Genomic DNA, 5,099 nt, shown 5'->3' with positions numbered 1-5,099 from the left:
ACACACACACACACACACACACACACACACACACACACACACACACACACACATGCACAGGTTTCAGGCAGGATCCATACATAGCTTTAAGCAGAGGTATGATAAAGCTCACGGCTCAGGGAGAGTGACCTAGTAGCGATCAGTGAATAGGCGGGGCCAGGAGCTCGGACTCGACCCCCGCAACCTCAACTAGGTGAGTACAGGAGCTACGACTCGACCCCTTCAACCACAACTAGGTGAGTACACAGTCATGAAGCGAGATATTACGTCAAAGGGAACACAATGACGTCACTGAAGTGAGTCATCGCTGCTCTAGTGACGTCATGAGTGTACATGGCTGAGAGTTGTAAACTAGCTGTGTGTACACTCTCTTAGCTGTGTGTACACTTTCTTAGCTGTGTACACTCTCTTAGCTGTGTGTACACTCTCTTAGCTGTGTACACTCTCTTAGCTGTGTGTACACTTTCTTAGCTGTGTGTACACTCTCTTAGCTGTGTGTACACTCTCTTAGCTGTGTGTACACTCTCTTAGCTGTGTGTACACTCTCTTAGCTGTGTGTACACTCTCTTAGCTGTGTGTACACTTTCTTAGCTGTGTGTACACTCTCTTAGCTGTGTGTACACTCTCTTAGCTGTGTGTACACTCTCTTAGCTGTGTGTACACTCTCTTAGCTGTGTGTACACTCTCTTAGCTGTGTGTACACTCTCTTAGCTGTGTGTACACTCTCTTAGCTGTGTGTACACTCTCATAGCTGTGTGTACACTCTCTTAGCTGTGCGTACACTCTCTTAGCTGTGTGTACACTCTCATAGCTGTGTGTACACTCTCATAGCTGTGTGTACACTCTCTTAGCTGTGTGTACACTCTCTTAGCTGTGCGTACACTCTCTTAGCTGTGTGTACACTCTCTTAGCTGTGTGTACACTCTCCTACCTGTGTGTACACTCTATTAGCTGTGTGTACACTCTCTTAGCTATGTGTACACTCTCTTAGCAGTGTGTACACTCTCTTAGCTCTGTGTACACTCCATTAGCTGTGTGTACACTCTCTTAGCTGTGTGTACACTCTCTTAGCTCTGTGTACACTCTATTAGCTCTGTGTACACTCTATTAGCTGTGTGTACACTCTCTTAGCAGTGTGTACACTCTCTTAGCTCTGTGTACACTCTATTAGCTATGTGTACACTCTATTAGCTGTGTGTACACTCTTAGCAGTGTGTACACTCTCTTAGCTGTGTGTACACTCTATTAGCTGTGTGTACACTCTCTTAGCTATGTGTACACTCTCTTAGCTGTGTGTACACTCTCTTAGCTGTGTGTACACTCTCCTAGCAGTGTGTACACTCTCCTAGCTCTGTGTACACTCTTCTAGCCGTGTGTACACTCTCCTACCTGTGTGTACACTCTCCTAGCTGTGTGTACACTCTTCTAGCTGTGTGTACACTCTCCTAGCTGTGTGTACACTCTCTTAGCTGTGTGTACACTCTCTTAGCTGTGTGTACACTCTCCTAGCTGTGTGTACGCACTCCTAGCAGTGTGTACACTCTCCTAGCTGTGTGTACAATCTCTTAGCTGTGTGTGCACTCTCCAAGCTGTGTGTACACTCTCCTAGCTGTATGTACTCTCTCTTAGCTGTATATACACTCTTCTAGCTGTATGTACACTCTCCCAGCTGTTTGTACACTCTCCTAGCTGTATGTACACTCCCCTAGCTGTGTGTACACTCTCCTAGCTGTGTGTACACTCTCCTAGCAGTATGTACACTCTCCTAGCTCTGTGTACACACTGTGTGTACAATCTCCTAGTACACTCTCCTAGCTGTGTGTACACTCTCCTAGCTGCGTGTGTACAACTCTCCTAGCTGTGAGTACACTCTCATAGCTGTATGTACACTCTCCAAGCTGTGTGTACACTCCATTAGCTGTGTGTACACTCTCTTAGCTATGTGTACACTCTCTTAGCTCTGTGTACACTCTATTAGCTCTGTGTACACTCTATTAGCTGTATGTACACTCTCTTAGCAGTGTGTACACTCTCTTAGCTCTGTCTACACTCTATTAGCTCTGTGTACACTCTATTAGCTGTGTGTACACTCTCTTAGCAGTGTGTACACTCTCTTAGCTGTGTGTACACTCTATTAGCTGTGTGTACACTCTCTTAGCTATGTGTACACTCTCTTAGCTGTGTGTGCACTCTCCTAGCTGTGTGTACACTCTCCTAGCAGTGTGTACACTCTCCTAGCTGTGTGTACACTCTTCTAGCTGTGTTTACACTCTCCTAGCTGTGTGTACACTCTCCTAGCTGTGTGTACACTCTTCTAGCTGTGTGTACACTCTCCTAGCAGGGTGTGCACTCTCCTAGCTGTGTGTACACTCTCTTAGCTGTGTGTACACTCTCCTAGCTGTGTGCACACACTCCTAGCAGTGTGTACACTCTCCTAGCTGTGTGTACACTCTCTTAGCTGTGTGTACACTCTCCAAGCTGTGTGTACGCTCTCCTAGCTGTGTGTACACTCTCCTAGCTGTGCGTACACTCTTCTAGCTGTGTGCACACTCTCCTAGCTGTGTGTACAATCTCATAGCTGTGTGTACACTCTCATAGCTGTATGTACAATCTCCTAGCTGTGTGTACACTCTCCTAGCTGTGTGTACACTCTCCTAGCTGTGTGTACACTCTCCTAGCTGCGTGTGTACAACTCTCCTAGCTGTGTGTACACTCTCATAGCTGTATGTACACTCTCCTAGCTGTGTGTACACTCTCTTAGCTGTGTGTACACTCTCTTTGCTTTGTGTACACTCTCTTAGCTGTGTGTACACTCTCTTAGCTGTGTGTACACTCTCTTAGCTGTGTGTACACTCTCCTAGCTGTGTGTACACTCTCCTAGCTGTGTGTACACTCTCCTAGCTGTGTGTACACTCTCCTAGCTGTGTGTACACTCTCTTAGCTGTGTGTACACTCTCCTAGCTGTGTGTACACACTCCTAGCAGTGTGTACACTCTCCTAGCTGTGTGTACACTCTCTTAGCTGTGTGTACACTCTCCAAGCTGTGTGTACACTCTCCTAGCTGTTTGTACACTCTCCTAGCTGTGTGTACACTCTTCTAGCTGTGTGTACACTCTCCTAGCTGCGTGTACAATCTCCTAGCTGTGAGTACACTCTTCTAGCGGTGTGTACAATCTCCTAGCTGTGTGTACACTCTCCTAGCTGTGTGTACACTCTCCTAGCTGTGTGTACACTCTCCTAGCTGCGTGTGTACAACTCTCCTAGCTGTGTGTACACTCTCATAGCTGTATGTACACTCTCCTAGCTGTGTGTACACTCTCTTAGCTGTATGTACACTCTCCTAGCTGTATGTAAACTCTCCTACCTATGTGTACACTCTCCTAACTGCGCGTACACTGTCTTAGCTGTATGTACACTCTATGAGCAGTGCATACACTCTCTTTGCTGTATGTACACACTCTTAGCTGTATGTACACTCTCTTAGCTGTATGTACACTCTCTTAACTGTATGTACATTCTCTTAGCTGTATGTACACTATCTTAGCATTATGTACACTCTCATAGCTGTATGTACACTCCCCTAGCTGTATGTACACTCTCTTAGCTGTATGTACACTCTCTTAGCTGTATGTACACTCTCCTAGGTATGTGTACACCCTCTTAGCTGTATGTACACTCTCATAGCTGTGTGTACACTCTCTTAGCAGAGTTTACACTCTCTTAGCTGTGTGTACACTCTCTTAGCTGTGTGTACACTCTCTTAGCTGTGTGTACACTCTCTTATCTGTGTGTACACTCTCTTAGCTGTGTGTACACTCTCCTAGCTGTGTGTACACTCTCTTAGCTCTGTGTACACTCTCTTAGCTGTGTGTACACTGTCTTAGCTGTGTGTACACTCTCTTAGCTGTATGTACACTCTCCTACCTGTGTGTACACTCTATTAGCTGTGTGTGCACTCTCTTAGCTATGAGTACACTCTCTTAGCAGTGTGTACACTCTCTTAGCTCTGTGTACACTCTCTTAACAGTGTGTAGACTCTCTTAGCTGTGTGTACACTCTATTAGCTGTGTGTACACTCTCTTAGCTATGTGTACACTCTCTTAGCTGTGTGTTCACTCTCCTAGCTGTGTGTACACTCTCCTAGCTGTGTTTACACTCTCCTAGCTTTGTGTACACTCTATTAGCTGTGTGTACACTCTCATAGCTGTGTGTACACTCTTCTAGCTATGTGTACACTCTCTTAGCTGTGTGCACACTCTCTTAGCTGTGCGTACACTCTCTTAGCTATGTGTACACTCTCTTAGCTGTGTGTGCACTCTCCTAGCTGTGTGTACACTCTCCTAGCTGTGTGTTCACTCTCCTAGCTGTGTGTACACTCTTCTAGCTGTGTTTACACTCTCCTAGCTCACTCTTAGCTGTGTGTACACTCTCCTAGCTACACTCTCCTAGCTGTGTGTACACTCTCTTAGCTGTGTGAACACTCTCTTAGCTGTGCGTACACTCTCCTAGCTATGTGTACACTCTCCTAGCTGTGCGTACACTCTCCTAGCTATGTGTACACGCTTTTAGCTGTGTGTACACTCTCTTAGCTGTGTGTACACTCTCTTTGCTTTGTGTACACTCTCTTAGCTGTGTGTACACTCTCTTAGCTTTCTGTACACTCTCCTAGCTGTGTGTACACTCTCCTAGCTGTGTGTGCACTCTCCTAGCTGGGTGTGCACTCTCCTAGCTGTGTGTACACTATCTTAGCTGTGTGTACACTCTCTTAGCTGTGTGTACACTCTCCTAGCTGTGTTTACACACTCCTAGAAGTGTGTACACTCTCCTAGCTGTGTGTACACTCTCTTAGCTGTGTGTACACTCTCCAAGCTGTGTGTACACTCTCCTAGCTGTGTGTACACTCTCCTAGCTCTGTGTACACTCTTCTAGCCGTGAGTACACTCTCCTAGTTGTGTGTACAATCTCCTAGCTGTGTGTACATTCTCCTAGCTGTGTGTACAATCTCCTAGCTGTGTGTACACTCTCCTAGCTGTGTGTACACTCTCCTAGCTGTGTGTACACTCTCCTAGCTGCGTGTGTACAACTCTCTTACCTGTGTG

The sequence above is a fragment of the Cherax quadricarinatus genome, chromosome 35 (assembly GCF_038502225.1).
Source record: "Cherax quadricarinatus isolate ZL_2023a chromosome 35, ASM3850222v1, whole genome shotgun sequence".
Classification (NCBI taxonomy): Eukaryota; Metazoa; Arthropoda; class Malacostraca; order Decapoda; family Parastacidae; genus Cherax; species Cherax quadricarinatus.
The sequence above is the reverse complement of the archived record's forward strand: the minus strand, read 5'-3'. Positions refer to the sequence as shown.